Here is a 14,549-nt window from a genome sequence, read left to right on the forward strand (position 1 = left end):
CATCTCACATAGCTGACAAAATTTCATTCCTATGTTTAGGTTTTATAGTACAATATGTTTAGCATCCGTACATTAGTATATGACTTTGATTCCTTCTAAAGAAAAAGAGTATCTTAGTTTTCTTTAATTTTTGCTCAAAATTTTAGTATGTAGGTAATTACAGTAGTGCTTCCAGAAAATAGCATTTAAATTTTTTGCATCATATCAAAATGCTGTATCATTCAATGGCATTTGATGTGTCTTGGCTTGGTGTATTAAAGCTGGGCTTGAACCCGGGCAGCCAGTCAATATGTTCTTTCTCTGAGTGAAATATTGCTGTAATTTCATTAAAGTGACGTGATATTTCAGGATAATTTCTTGTACATTGGACTAATCGTTCCTCTCTCATGGATAAGGGTACCTAAGTAAAGAACTTAAAAATAGAAACGGTTCTTACGTTAAAATTCTGAATGAAATATTTCTTTTATGGTTAATGACTTTTGTTTCCAACAAGTTCTTCGAAATCTGTTTTTAGAATGGTGTTTTTGAGCCCTTTCTAAAAAAAAATCTATAAAAATATATATATGTATAGCTATTTTAATGTTAATATATTGCGAGTTTGATTATTACTCTTTTTTGATCTGTTATGTCACTAATTCTGTGTGTGAATTAAGATTGTTTAATATATAACACCTGCTTCGAAGCTAACAGTAAAGTTTATTTTGTTTATTTGTCATTTAAAATTACCTGCTTGTTGTCTTTTGGTGCCCTCTTTTTGCAGCGCTGAAATTATTTACTCTCGAAGATCATTATCGCTTTTATTCTATGTATCCGTAATAACTGTCTAATTTTTTTTCTTTCATTGTTCATGTTGTACCCATACATTAAAATCCCCCTTCGCTTACTGTTCTTTTGTCTTATTAGGAAAATCATTTGCTTTTCTATCGACTGCAGTCATGATTTTAGTAACAATGTAGCACATTGCTGGAATTTAAAACAAAGAAGGCTACTTTTGAAGTTTTATATATTAAGAAACAATATTAGATATATCTGTGTGTGTATAATTATTCTTTATTATCAAAGTAGTTAAAATCTAATGATTCCTTTTCCCCCCTTGGCCTCTTCTAGTGTAATTTGTCATCATTTTTGTGCACTCTTCGATTGCAGAACATGATATCATGAAAGAAAAAGAACGAAGAGGAAAAGAATGGAGAAATAGTGCAGAGCAAAAACACATCTGTGGCTGGTAATTCTTGTTTTATATTAACTTTATTTCCACTAGAAATGCTTGAATGTTATAATTTGTACACTGCATTTCTTCTGCGAGTTTTTCTTTCCCTCTGGTACATGCCATGTTATGGCTAAATCCATGCAGTCGTTCGGATGTTTGTTTGTTATCTTGTATCTGAACATTGATTTTTAACAAGTTCTTTGTTGAAAATCCTCTTTCACATTTTTTAGTAGATCGAAAGCAGAAATTTATCTTTTTAAAAGTTTAACAGGTCATGATTTTTCTGATCTAGGACTATTCAAATGGCTTTTTGTGATATTCTTGATCTTAATTAGGATGAAAATCAGTTACTTCCATTTCTAGATCAGTAGAATTGTTATTTAACATATTTGCAATCTTTTACCATTTTTCTTAAATACTAGTATTATGTAATGGGTTTGAAGTGAACGAAGTAGTTGCCCTAATTTTAAATACACTCAAAACATCTAATTTAGAAACTCACTTAAGCTCGATGAGATTTTTCAAATGTTTGTTTCAGTTTTCTTATATTTCACGCTTTAGTTCTCGAGATTTTCAAAGTGGCAAAACGTACATTACATTATGGTAAAAATGTATATTCCTTATATTTGTGTAATATTTTCACAAAATTAATTTGATTTAAAATGAATTTATAAGACCTTTAATTCAAAGACTTTAGTTTAGTTCTCTCCTCCCCCTCAAGTTTAAGATTTAGTTATTATGTCTGTAAGAATGGCTAAATCGTAGAACCAGGTATGTTCAATAATTTCTTCATAAGTTTCGTTTCTGGATTTTTAAAATTCTTTTATGAAACTTTTGTAACAAGAGCTGGGATACAACCTAGGCAGCCAGACAGAATGTCCCTTCCCTGAGTGAAAATTTCTATCATTTCATTGAAAAAGACCTTATAATATTTCAGAATAAACCCTCGTAACACTAATAAATGTATATAGATTTCTTTTAATGTTTATGTAATGCGTCTTTTGTTCTTACAATATTTTGAGCTATTATATATTATATTATTAATTCTGTATGTGAATTAAGGCAGTTAAATGTAGAATACCTGCTTCAGTGCTAAAAGTAAAGTATTTGAATTATGTTTTACCATTCATCTGTTTTCAGACGTAGGTTCTATTCTACAATTTACGGAATTCCTCTTTATTGGACGTTCCTCTTTATTGGAATTCCTATTTATTCACATAGCTGACAAAATTTCATTCCTATGTTTAGGTTTTATAGTACAATATGTTTAGCATCCGTACATTAGTATATGACTTTGATTCCTTCTAAAGAAAAAGAGTATCTTAGTTTTCTTTAATTTTTGCTCAAAATTTTAGTATGTAGGTAATTACAATAGTGCTTCCAGAAAATAGCATTTAAATTTTTTGCATCATTTCAAAATGCTGTATCATTCAATGGCATTTGATGTGTCTTGGCTTGGTGTATTAAAGCTGGGCTTGAACCCGGGCAGCCAGTCAATATGTTCTTTCTCTGAGTGAAATATTGCTGTAATTTCATTAAAGTGACGTAATATTTCAGGATAATTTCTTGTACATTGGACTAATCGTTCCTCTCTCATGGATAAGGGTACCTAAGTAAAGAACTTAAAAATAGAAACGGTTCTTACGTTAAAATTCTGAATGAAATATTTTTTTTATGGTTAATGACTTTTGTTTCCATGATGTTCTTCGAAATCTGTTTTTAGAATGGTGTTTTTCAGCCCTTTCGAAAAAAAAAATCTATAAAAATATATATATGTATAGCTATTTTAATGTTAATATATTGCGAGTTTGATTATTACTCTTTTTTGATCTGTTGTCACTAATTTTGTGTGTGAATTAAGATTGTTTAATATATAACATCTGCTTCAGTAAAGCTAACAGTAAAGTTTATTTTTTTTACTTGTTACTTAAAATTACCTGCTTATTGTCTTTTGGTGCCATCATTTTGCAGCGCTGAAATTATTTACTCTCGAAGATCATTATCCCTTTTATTCTGTGTATCCGTAATAACTGTCTAATTTTTTTTCTTTTATTGTTCATGTTGTACCCATACATTAAAATCCCCCTTCGCTTACTGTTCTTTTGTCTTATTAGGAAAATCATTTGCTTTTCTATCGACTGCAGTCATGATTTTAGTAACAATGTAGCACATTGCTGGAATTTAAAACAAAGAAGGCTACTTTTGAAGTTTTATATATTAAGAAACAATATTAGATATTTCTGTGTGTGTATAATTATTCTTTATTATCAAAGTAGTTAAAATCTAATGATTCCTTTTCCCCCCTTGGCCTCTTCTAGTGTAATTTGTCATCATTTTTGTGCACTCTTGGATTGCAGAACATGATATCATGAAAGAAAAAGAACGAAGAGGAAAAGAATGGAGAAATAGTGCAGAGCAAAAACACATCTGTGGCTGGTAATTCTTGTTTTATATTAACTTTATTTCCACTAGAAATGCTTGAATGTTATAATTTGTACACTGCATTTCTTCTGCGAGTTTTTCTTTCCCTCTGGTACATGCGATGTTATGGCTAAATCCATGCAGTCGTTCGGATGTTTGTTTGTTATCATGTATCTGAACATTGATTTTTAACAAGTTCGTTGTTGAAAATCCTCTTTCACATCTTTTAGTAGATCGAAAGCAGGAATTTATCTTTTTAGAAGTTTAACAGGTCATGATTTTTCTGATCTAGGACTATTCAAATGGCTTTTTGTGATATTCTTGATGTTAATTAGGATGAAAATCAGTTGCTTCCATTTCTAGATCATTAGAATTGTTATTTAACATATTTGCAATCTTTTACCATTTTTCTTAAATACTAGTATTATGTAATGGGTTTGAAGTGAATGAAGTAGTTGGCCTAATTTTAAATACACTCAAAACATCTAATTTAGAAACTCACTTAAGCTCGATGAGATTTTTCAAATGTTTGTTTCAGTTTTCTTATATTTCACGCTTTAGTTCTCGAGATTTTCAAAGTGGCAAAATGTACATTACATTATGGTAAAAATGTATATTCCTTATATTTGTGTAATATTTTCACAAAATTAATTTGATTTAAAATGAATTTATAAGACCTTTAATTCAAAGACTTTAGTTTAGTTCTCTCCTCCCCCTCAAGTTTAAGATTTAGTTATTATGTCTGTAAGAATGGCTAAATCGTAGAACCAGGTATGTTCAATAATTTCTTCATAAGTTTCGTTTCTGGATTTTTAAAATTCTTCTATGAAACTTTTGTAACAAGAGCTGGGATACAACCTAGGCAGCCAGACAGAATGTCTCTTCCCTGAGTGAAAATTTCTATCATTTCATTGAAAGTGACCTTATAATATTTCAGAATAAACCCTCGTAATACTAATAAATGTATATAGATTTCTTTTAATGTTTATGTAATGCGTCTTTTGTTCTTACAATATTTTGAGCTATTATATTACTAATTCTGTATGTGAATTAAGGCAGTTAAATGTAGAATACCTGCTTCAGTGCTAAAAGTAAAGTATTTGAATTATGTTTTACCATTCATCTGTTTTCAGACGTAGGTCCTATTCTACAATTTACGGAATTCCTCTTTATTGGACATCTCACATAGCTGACAAAATTTTATTCCTATGTTTAGGTTTTATAGTACAATACGTTTTGCATCCGTACATTAGTATATGACTTTGATTCCTTCTAAAGAAAAAGAGTATCTTAGTTTTCTTTAATTTTTGCTCAAAATTTTAGTATGTAGGTAATTACAATAGTGCTTCCAGAAAATAGCATTTAAATTTTTTGCATCATTTCAAAATGCTGTATCATTCAATGGCATTTGATGTGTCTTGGCTTGGTGTATTAAAGCTGGGCTCGAACCCAGGCAGCCAGTCAGTATGTTCTTTCTCTGACTGAAATATTGCTATAATTTCATTAAAGTGACGTAATATTTCAGAATAATTTCTTGTACATTGGACTAATCGTTCCTCTCTCATGGATAAGGGTACCTAAGTAAAGAACTTAAAAATAGAAACGGTTCTTACGTTAAAATTCTGAATGAAATATTTTTTTTATGGTTAATGACTTTTGTTTCCATGATGTTCTTCGAAATCTGTTTTTAGAATGGTGTTTTTCAGCCCTTTCGAAAAAAAAAATCTATAAAAATATATATATGTATAGCTATTTTAATGTTAATATATTGCGAGTTTGATTATTACTCTTTTTTGATCTGTTGTCACTAATTTTGTGTGTGAATTAAGATTGTTTAATATATAACATCTGCTTCAGTAAAGCTAACAGTAAAGTTTATTTTTTTTACTTGTTACTTAAAATTACCTGCTTATTGTCTTTTGGTGCCATCATTTTGCAGCGCTGAAATTATTTACTCTCGAAGATCATTATCCCTTTTATTCTGTGTATCCGTAATAACTGTCTAATTTTTTTTCTTTTATTGTTCATGTTGTACCCATACATTAAAATCCCCCTTCGCTTACTGTTCTTTTGTCTTATTAGGAAAATCATTTGCTTTTCTATCGACTGCAGTCATGATTTTAGTAACAATGTAGCACATTGCTGGAATTTAAAACAAAGAAGGCTACTTTTGAAGTTTTATATATTAAGAAACAATATTAGATATTTCTGTGTGTGTATAATTATTCTTTATTATCAAAGTAGTTAAAATCTAATGATTCCTTTTCCCCCCTTGGCCTCTTCTAGTGTAATTTGTCATCATTTTTGTGCACTCTTGGATTGCAGAACATGATATCATGAAAGAAAAAGAACGAAGAGGAAAAGAATGGAGAAATAGTGCAGAGCAAAAACACATCTGTGGCTGGTAATTCTTGTTTTATATTAACTTTATTTCCACTAGAAATGCTTGAATGTTATAATTTGTACACTGCATTTCTTCTGCGAGTTTTTCTTTCCCTCTGGTACATGCGATGTTATGGCTAAATCCATGCAGTCGTTCGGATGTTTGTTTGTTATCATGTATCTGAACATTGATTTTTAACAAGTTCGTTGTTGAAAATCCTCTTTCACATCTTTTAGTAGATCGAAAGCAGGAATTTATCTTTTTAGAAGTTTAACAGGTCATGATTTTTCTGATCTAGGACTATTCAAATGGCTTTTTGTGATATTCTTGATGTTAATTAGGATGAAAATCAGTTGCTTCCATTTCTAGATCATTAGAATTGTTATTTAACATATTTGCAATCTTTTACCATTTTTCTTAAATACTAGTATTATGTAATGGGTTTGAAGTGAATGAAGTAGTTGGCCTAATTTTAAATACACTCAAAACATCTAATTTAGAAACTCACTTAAGCTCGATGAGATTTTTCAAATGTTTGTTTCAGTTTTCTTATATTTCACGCTTTAGTTCTCGAGATTTTCAAAGTGGCAAAATGTACATTACATTATGGTAAAAATGTATATTCCTTATATTTGTGTAATATTTTCACAAAATTAATTTGATTTAAAATGAATTTATAAGACCTTTAATTCAAAGACTTTAGTTTAGTTCTCTCCTCCCCCTCAAGTTTAAGATTTAGTTATTATGTCTGTAAGAATGGCTAAATCGTAGAACCAGGTATGTTCAATAATTTCTTCATAAGTTTCGTTTCTGGATTTTTAAAATTCTTCTATGAAACTTTTGTAACAAGAGCTGGGATACAACCTAGGCAGCCAGACAGAATGTCTCTTCCCTGAGTGAAAATTTCTATCATTTCATTGAAAGTGACCTTATAATATTTCAGAATAAACCCTCGTAATACTAATAAATGTATATAGATTTCTTTTAATGTTTATGTAATGCGTCTTTTGTTCTTACAATATTTTGAGCTATTATATTACTAATTCTGTATGTGAATTAAGGCAGTTAAATGTAGAATACCTGCTTCAGTGCTAAAAGTAAAGTATTTGAATTATGTTTTACCATTCATCTGTTTTCAGACGTAGGTCCTATTCTACAATTTACGGAATTCCTCTTTATTGGACATCTCACATAGCTGACAAAATTTTATTCCTATGTTTAGGTTTTATAGTACAATACGTTTTGCATCCGTACATTAGTATATGACTTTGATTCCTTCTAAAGAAAAAGAGTATCTTAGTTTTCTTTAATTTTTGCTCAAAATTTTAGTATGTAGGTAATTACAATAGTGCTTCCAGAAAATAGCATTTAAATTTTTTGCATCATTTCAAAATGCTGTATCATTCAATGGCATTTGATGTGTCTTGGCTTGGTGTATTAAAGCTGGGCTCGAACCCAGGCAGCCAGTCAGTATGTTCTTTCTCTGACTGAAATATTGCTATAATTTCATTAAAGTGACGTAATATTTCAGAATAATTTCTTGTACATTGGACTAATCGTTCCTCTCTCATGGATAAGGGTACCTAAGTAAAGAACTTAAAAATAGAAACGGTTCTTACGTTAAAATTCTGAATGAAATATTTTTTTTATGGTTAATGACTTTTGTTTCCATGATGTTCTTCGAAATCTGTTTTTAGAATGGTGTTTTTCAGCCCTTTCGAAAAAAAAAATCTATAAAAATATATATATGTATAGCTATTTTAATGTTAATATATTGCGAGTTTGATTATTACTCTTTTTTGATCTGTTGTCACTAATTTTGTGTGTGAATTAAGATTGTTTAATATATAACATCTGCTTCAGTAAAGCTAACAGTAAAGTTTATTTTTTTTACTTGTTACTTAAAATTACCTGCTTATTGTCTTTTGGTGCCATCATTTTGCAGCGCTGAAATTATTTACTCTCGAAGATCATTATCCCTTTTATTCTGTGTATCCGTAATAACTGTCTAATTTTTTTTCTTTTATTGTTCATGTTGTACCCATACATTAAAATCCCCCTTCGCTTACTGTTCTTTTGTCTTATTAGGAAAATCATTTGCTTTTCTATCGACTGCAGTCATGATTTTAGTAACAATGTAGCACATTGCTGGAATTTAAAACAAAGAAGGCTACTTTTGAAGTTTTATATATTAAGAAACAATATTAGATATTTCTGTGTGTGTATAATTATTCTTTATTATCAAAGTAGTTAAAATCTAATGATTCCTTTTCCCCCCTTGGCCTCTTCTAGTGTAATTTGTCATCATTTTTGTGCACTCTTGGATTGCAGAACATGATATCATGAAAGAAAAAGAACGAAGAGGAAAAGAATGGAGAAATAGTGCAGAGCAAAAACACATCTGTGGCTGGTAATTCTTGTTTTATATTAACTTTATTTCCACTAGAAATGCTTGAATGTTATAATTTGTACACTGCATTTCTTCTGCGAGTTTTTCTTTCCCTCTGGTACATGCGATGTTATGGCTAAATCCATGCAGTCGTTCGGATGTTTGTTTGTTATCATGTATCTGAACATTGATTTTTAACAAGTTCGTTGTTGAAAATCCTCTTTCACATCTTTTAGTAGATCGAAAGCAGGAATTTATCTTTTTAGAAGTTTAACAGGTCATGATTTTTCTGATCTAGGACTATTCAAATGGCTTTTTGTGATATTCTTGATGTTAATTAGGATGAAAATCAGTTGCTTCCATTTCTAGATCATTAGAATTGTTATTTAACATATTTGCAATCTTTTACCATTTTTCTTAAATACTAGTATTATGTAATGGGTTTGAAGTGAATGAAGTAGTTGGCCTAATTTTAAATACACTCAAAACATCTAATTTAGAAACTCACTTAAGCTCGATGAGATTTTTCAAATGTTTGTTTCAGTTTTCTTATATTTCACGCTTTAGTTCTCGAGATTTTCAAAGTGGCAAAATGTACATTACATTATGGTAAAAATGTATATTCCTTATATTTGTGTAATATTTTCACAAAATTAATTTGATTTAAAATGAATTTATAAGACCTTTAATTCAAAGACTTTAGTTTAGTTCTCTCCTCCCCCTCAAGTTTAAGATTTAGTTATTATGTCTGTAAGAATGGCTAAATCGTAGAACCAGGTATGTTCAATAATTTCTTCATAAGTTTCGTTTCTGGATTTTTAAAATTCTTCTATGAAACTTTTGTAACAAGAGCTGGGATACAACCTAGGCAGCCAGACAGAATGTCTCTTCCCTGAGTGAAAATTTCTATCATTTCATTGAAAGTGACCTTATAATATTTCAGAATAAACCCTCGTAATACTAATAAATGTATATAGATTTCTTTTAATGTTTATGTAATGCGTCTTTTGTTCTTACAATATTTTGAGCTATTATATTACTAATTCTGTATGTGAATTAAGGCAGTTAAATGTAGAATACCTGCTTCAGTGCTAAAAGTAAAGTATTTGAATTATGTTTTACCATTCATCTGTTTTCAGACGTAGGTCCTATTCTACAATTTACGGAATTCCTCTTTATTGGACATCTCACATAGCTGACAAAATTTTATTCCTATGTTTAGGTTTTATAGTACAATACGTTTTGCATCCGTACATTAGTATATGACTTTGATTCCTTCTAAAGAAAAAGAGTATCTTAGTTTTCTTTAATTTTTGCTCAAAATTTTAGTATGTAGGTAATTACAATAGTGCTTCCAGAAAATAGCATTTAAATTTTTTACATCATTTCAAAATGCTGTATCATTCAATGGCATTTGATGTGTCTTGGCTTGGTGTATTAAAGCTGGGCTCGAACCCGGACAGCCAGTCAGTGTGTTCTTTCTCTGACTGAAATATTGCTATAATTTCATTAAAGTGACGTAATATTTCAGAATAATTTCTTATACATTGGGTTAAGCGTTCCTCTCTCATGGATAAAAGTACCTAAGTAAAGAACTTAAAAATAGAAACGGTTCTTACGTTAAAATTCTGAATGAAATATTTTTTTATGGTTAATGACTTTTGTTTCCAAGATGTTCTTCGAAATCTGTTTTTAGAATGGTGTTTTTCAGCCCTTTCTAAAAAAAAAATCTATAAAAATATATATATGTATAGCTATTTTAATGTTAATATATTGCGAGTTTGATTATTACTCTTTTTTGATCTGTTATGTCACTAATTCTGTGTGTGAATTAAGATTGTTTAATATATAACATCTGCTTCAGTAAAGCTAACAGTAAAGTTTATTTTGTTTATTTGTTACTTAAAATTACCTGCTTATTGTCTTTTGGTGCCATCATTTTACAGCGCTGAAATTATTTACTCTCGAAGATCAGTATCCCTTTTATTCTGTGTATCCGTAATAACTGTCTAATTTTTTTTCTTTTATTGTTCATGTTGTACCCATACATTAAAATCCCCCTTCGCTTACTGTACTTTTGTCGTATTAGGAAAATCATTTGCTTTTCTATCGACTGCAGTCATGATTTTAGTAACAATGTAGCACATTGCTGGAATTTAAAGCAAAGAAGGCTACTTTTGAAGTTTTATATATTAAGAAACAATATTAGATATTTCTGTGTGTGTATAATTATTCTTTATTATCAAAGTAGTTAAAATCTAATGATTCCTTTTCCCCCCTTGGCCTCTTCTAGTGTAATTTGTCATCATTTTTGTGCACTCTTGGATTGCAGAACATGATATCATGAAAGAAAAAGAACGAAGAGGAAAAGAATGGAGAAATAGTGCAGAGCAAAAACACATCTGTGGCTGGTAATTCTTGTTTTATATTAACTTTATTTCCACTAGAAATGCTTGAATGTTATAATTTGTACACTGCATTTCTTCTGCGAGTTTTTCTTTCCCTCTGGTACATGCGATGTTATGGCTAAATCCATGCAGTCGTTCGGATGTTTGTTTGTTATCATGTATCTGAACATTGATTTTTAACAAGTTCGTTGTTGAAAATCCTCTTTCACATCTTTTAGTAGATCGAAAGCAGGAATTTATCTTTTTAGAAGTTTAACAGGTCATGATTTTTCTGATCTAGGACTATTCAAATGGCTTTTTGTGATATTCTTGATGTTAATTAGGATGAAAATCAGTTGCTTCCATTTCTAGATCATTAGAATTGTTATTTAACATATTTGCAATCTTTTACCATTTTTCTTAAATACTAGTATTATGTAATGGGTTTGAAGTGAATGAAGTAGTTGGCCTAATTTTAAATACACTCAAAACATCTAATTTAGAAACTCACTTAAGCTCGATGAGATTTTTCAAATGTTTGTTTCAGTTTTCTTATATTTCACGCTTTAGTTCTCGAGATTTTCAAAGTGGCAAAATGTACATTACATTATGGTAAAAATGTATATTCCTTATATTTGTGTAATATTTTCACAAAATTAATTTGATTTAAAATGAATTTATAAGACCTTTAATTCAAAGACTTTAGTTTAGTTCTCTCCTCCCCCTCAAGTTTAAGATTTAGTTATTATGTCTGTAAGAATGGCTAAATCGTAGAACCAGGTATGTTCAATAATTTCTTCATAAGTTTCGTTTCTGGATTTTTAAAATTCTTCTATGAAACTTTTGTAACAAGAGCTGGGATACAACCTAGGCAGCCAGACAGAATGTCTCTTCCCTGAGTGAAAATTTCTTATCATTTCATTGAAAGTGACCTTATAATATTTCAGAATAAACCCTCGTAATACTAATAAATGTATATAGATTTCTTTTAATGTTTATGTAATGCGTCTTTTGTTCTTACAATATTTTGAGCTATTATATTACTAATTCTGTATGTGAATTAAGGCAGTTAAATGTAGAATACCTGCTTCAGTGCTAAAAGTAAAGTATTTGAATTATGTTTTACCATTCATCTGTTTTCAGACGTAGGTCCTATTCTACAATTTACGGAATTCCTCTTTATTGGACATCTCACATAGCTGACAAAATTTTATTCCTATGTTTAGGTTTTATAGTACAATATGTTTAGCATCCGTACATTAGTATATGACTTTGATTCCTTCTAAAGAAAAAGAGTATCTTAGTTTTCTTTAATTTTTGCTCAAAATTTTAGTATGTAGGTAATTACAGTAGTGCTTCCAGAAAATAGCATTTAAATTTTTTGCATCATATCAAAATGCTGTATCATTCAATGGCATTTGATGTGTCTTGGCTTGGTGTATTAAAGCTGGGCTTGAACCCGGGCAGCCAGTCAATATGTTCTTTCTCTGAGTGAAATATTGCTGTAATTTCATTAAAGTGACGTGATATTTCAGGATAATTTCTTGTACATTGGACTAATCGTTCCTCTCTCATGGATAAGGGTACCTAAGTAAAGAACTTAAAAATAGAAACGGTTCTTACGTTAAAATTCTGAATGAAATATTTCTTTTATGGTTAATGACTTTTGTTTCCAACAAGTTCTTCGAAATCTGTTTTTAGAATGGTGTTTTTGAGCCCTTTCTAAAAAAAAATCTATAAAAATATATATATGTATAGCTATTTTAATGTTAATATATTGCGAGTTTGATTATTACTCTTTTTTGATCTGTTATGTCACTAATTCTGTGTGTGAATTAAGATTGTTTAATATATAACACCTGCTTCGAAGCTAACAGTAAAGTTTATTTTGTTTATTTGTCATTTAAAATTACCTGCTTGTTGTCTTTTGGTGCCCTCTTTTTGCAGCGCTGAAATTATTTACTCTCGAAGATCATTATCGCTTTTATTCTATGTATCCGTAATAACTGTCTAATTTTTTTTCTTTCATTGTTCATGTTGTACCCATACATTAAAATCCCCCTTCGCTTACTGTTCTTTTGTCTTATTAGGAAAATCATTTGCTTTTCTATCGACTGCAGTCATGATTTTAGTAACAATGTAGCACATTGCTGGAATTTAAAACAAAGAAGGCTACTTTTGAAGTTTTATATATTAAGAAACAATATTAGATATATCTGTGTGTGTATAATTATTCTTTATTATCAAAGTAGTTAAAATCTAATGATTCCTTTTCCCCCCTTGGCCTCTTCTAGTGTAATTTGTCATCATTTTTGTGCACTCTTCGATTGCAGAACATGATATCATGAAAGAAAAAGAACGAAGAGGAAAAGAATGGAGAAATAGTGCAGAGCAAAAACACATCTGTGGCTGGTAATTCTTGTTTTATATTAACTTTATTTCCACTAGAAATGCTTGAATGTTATAATTTGTACACTGCATTTCTTCTGCGAGTTTTTCTTTCCCTCTGGTACATGCCATGTTATGGCTAAATCCATGCAGTCGTTCGGATGTTTGTTTGTTATCTTGTATCTGAACATTGATTTTTAACAAGTTCTTTGTTGAAAATCCTCTTTCACATTTTTTAGTAGATCGAAAGCAGAAATTTATCTTTTTAAAAGTTTAACAGGTCATGATTTTTCTGATCTAGGACTATTCAAATGGCTTTTTGTGATATTCTTGATCTTAATTAGGATGAAAATCAGTTACTTCCATTTCTAGATCAGTAGAATTGTTATTTAACATATTTGCAATCTTTTACCATTTTTCTTAAATACTAGTATTATGTAATGGGTTTGAAGTGAACGAAGTAGTTGCCCTAATTTTAAATACACTCAAAACATCTAATTTAGAAACTCACTTAAGCTCGATGAGATTTTTCAAATGTTTGTTTCAGTTTTCTTATATTTCACGCTTTAGTTCTCGAGATTTTCAAAGTGGCAAAACGTACATTACATTATGGTAAAAATGTATATTCCTTATATTTGTGTAATATTTTCACAAAATTAATTTGATTTAAAATGAATTTATAAGACCTTTAATTCAAAGACTTTAGTTTAGTTCTCTCCTCCCCCTCAAGTTTAAGATTTAGTTATTATGTCTGTAAGAATGGCTAAATCGTAGAACCAGGTATGTTCAATAATTTCTTCATAAGTTTCGTTTCTGGATTTTTAAAATTCTTTTATGAAACTTTTGTAACAAGAGCTGGGATACAACCTAGGCAGCCAGACAGAATGTCCCTTCCCTGAGTGAAAATTTCTATCATTTCATTGAAAAAGACCTTATAATATTTCAGAATAAACCCTCGTAACACTAATAAATGTATATAGATTTCTTTTAATGTTTATGTAATGCGTCTTTTGTTCTTACAATATTTTGAGCTATTATATATTATATTATTAATTCTGTATGTGAATTAAGGCAGTTAAATGTAGAATACCTGCTTCAGTGCTAAAAGTAAAGTATTTGAATTATGTTTTACCATTCATCTGTTTTCAGACGTAGGTTCTATTCTACAATTTACGGAATTCCTCTTTATTGGACGTTCCTCTTTATTGGAATTCCTATTTATTCACATAGCTGACAAAATTTCATTCCTATGTTTAGGTTTTATAGTACAATATGTTTAGCATCCGTACATTAGTATATGACTTTGATTCCTTCTAAAGAAAAAGAGTATCTTAGTTTTCTTTAATTTTTGCTCAAAATTTTAGTATGTAG

At 29.7% G+C, this 14,549-nt stretch overlaps 1 long non-coding RNA gene across 1 annotated transcript in view; it reads left to right on the plus strand.

Annotated features, from left to right (window-relative positions):
- LOC146993059 (uncharacterized) overlaps nt 1-13,234 on the plus strand; it is a 57,199-nt gene extending 43,965 nt beyond the window's left edge. The window contains exons 2-3 of the long non-coding RNA XR_015038595.1: nt 1,108-1,225; nt 13,085-13,234. This is a non-coding gene — a long non-coding RNA (uncharacterized LOC146993059). The remainder of the gene's footprint in view (nt 1-1,107; nt 1,226-13,084) is intronic.
- Nucleotides 13,235-14,549: the final 1,315 nt, after the last annotated feature.

This window comes from Stegodyphus dumicola, chromosome X1, assembly GCF_044657685.1.
Source record: "Stegodyphus dumicola isolate Sdum_Otavi_A_Nest chromosome X1, ASM4465768v1".
NCBI lineage: Eukaryota > Metazoa > Arthropoda > Arachnida > Araneae > Eresidae > Stegodyphus > Stegodyphus dumicola.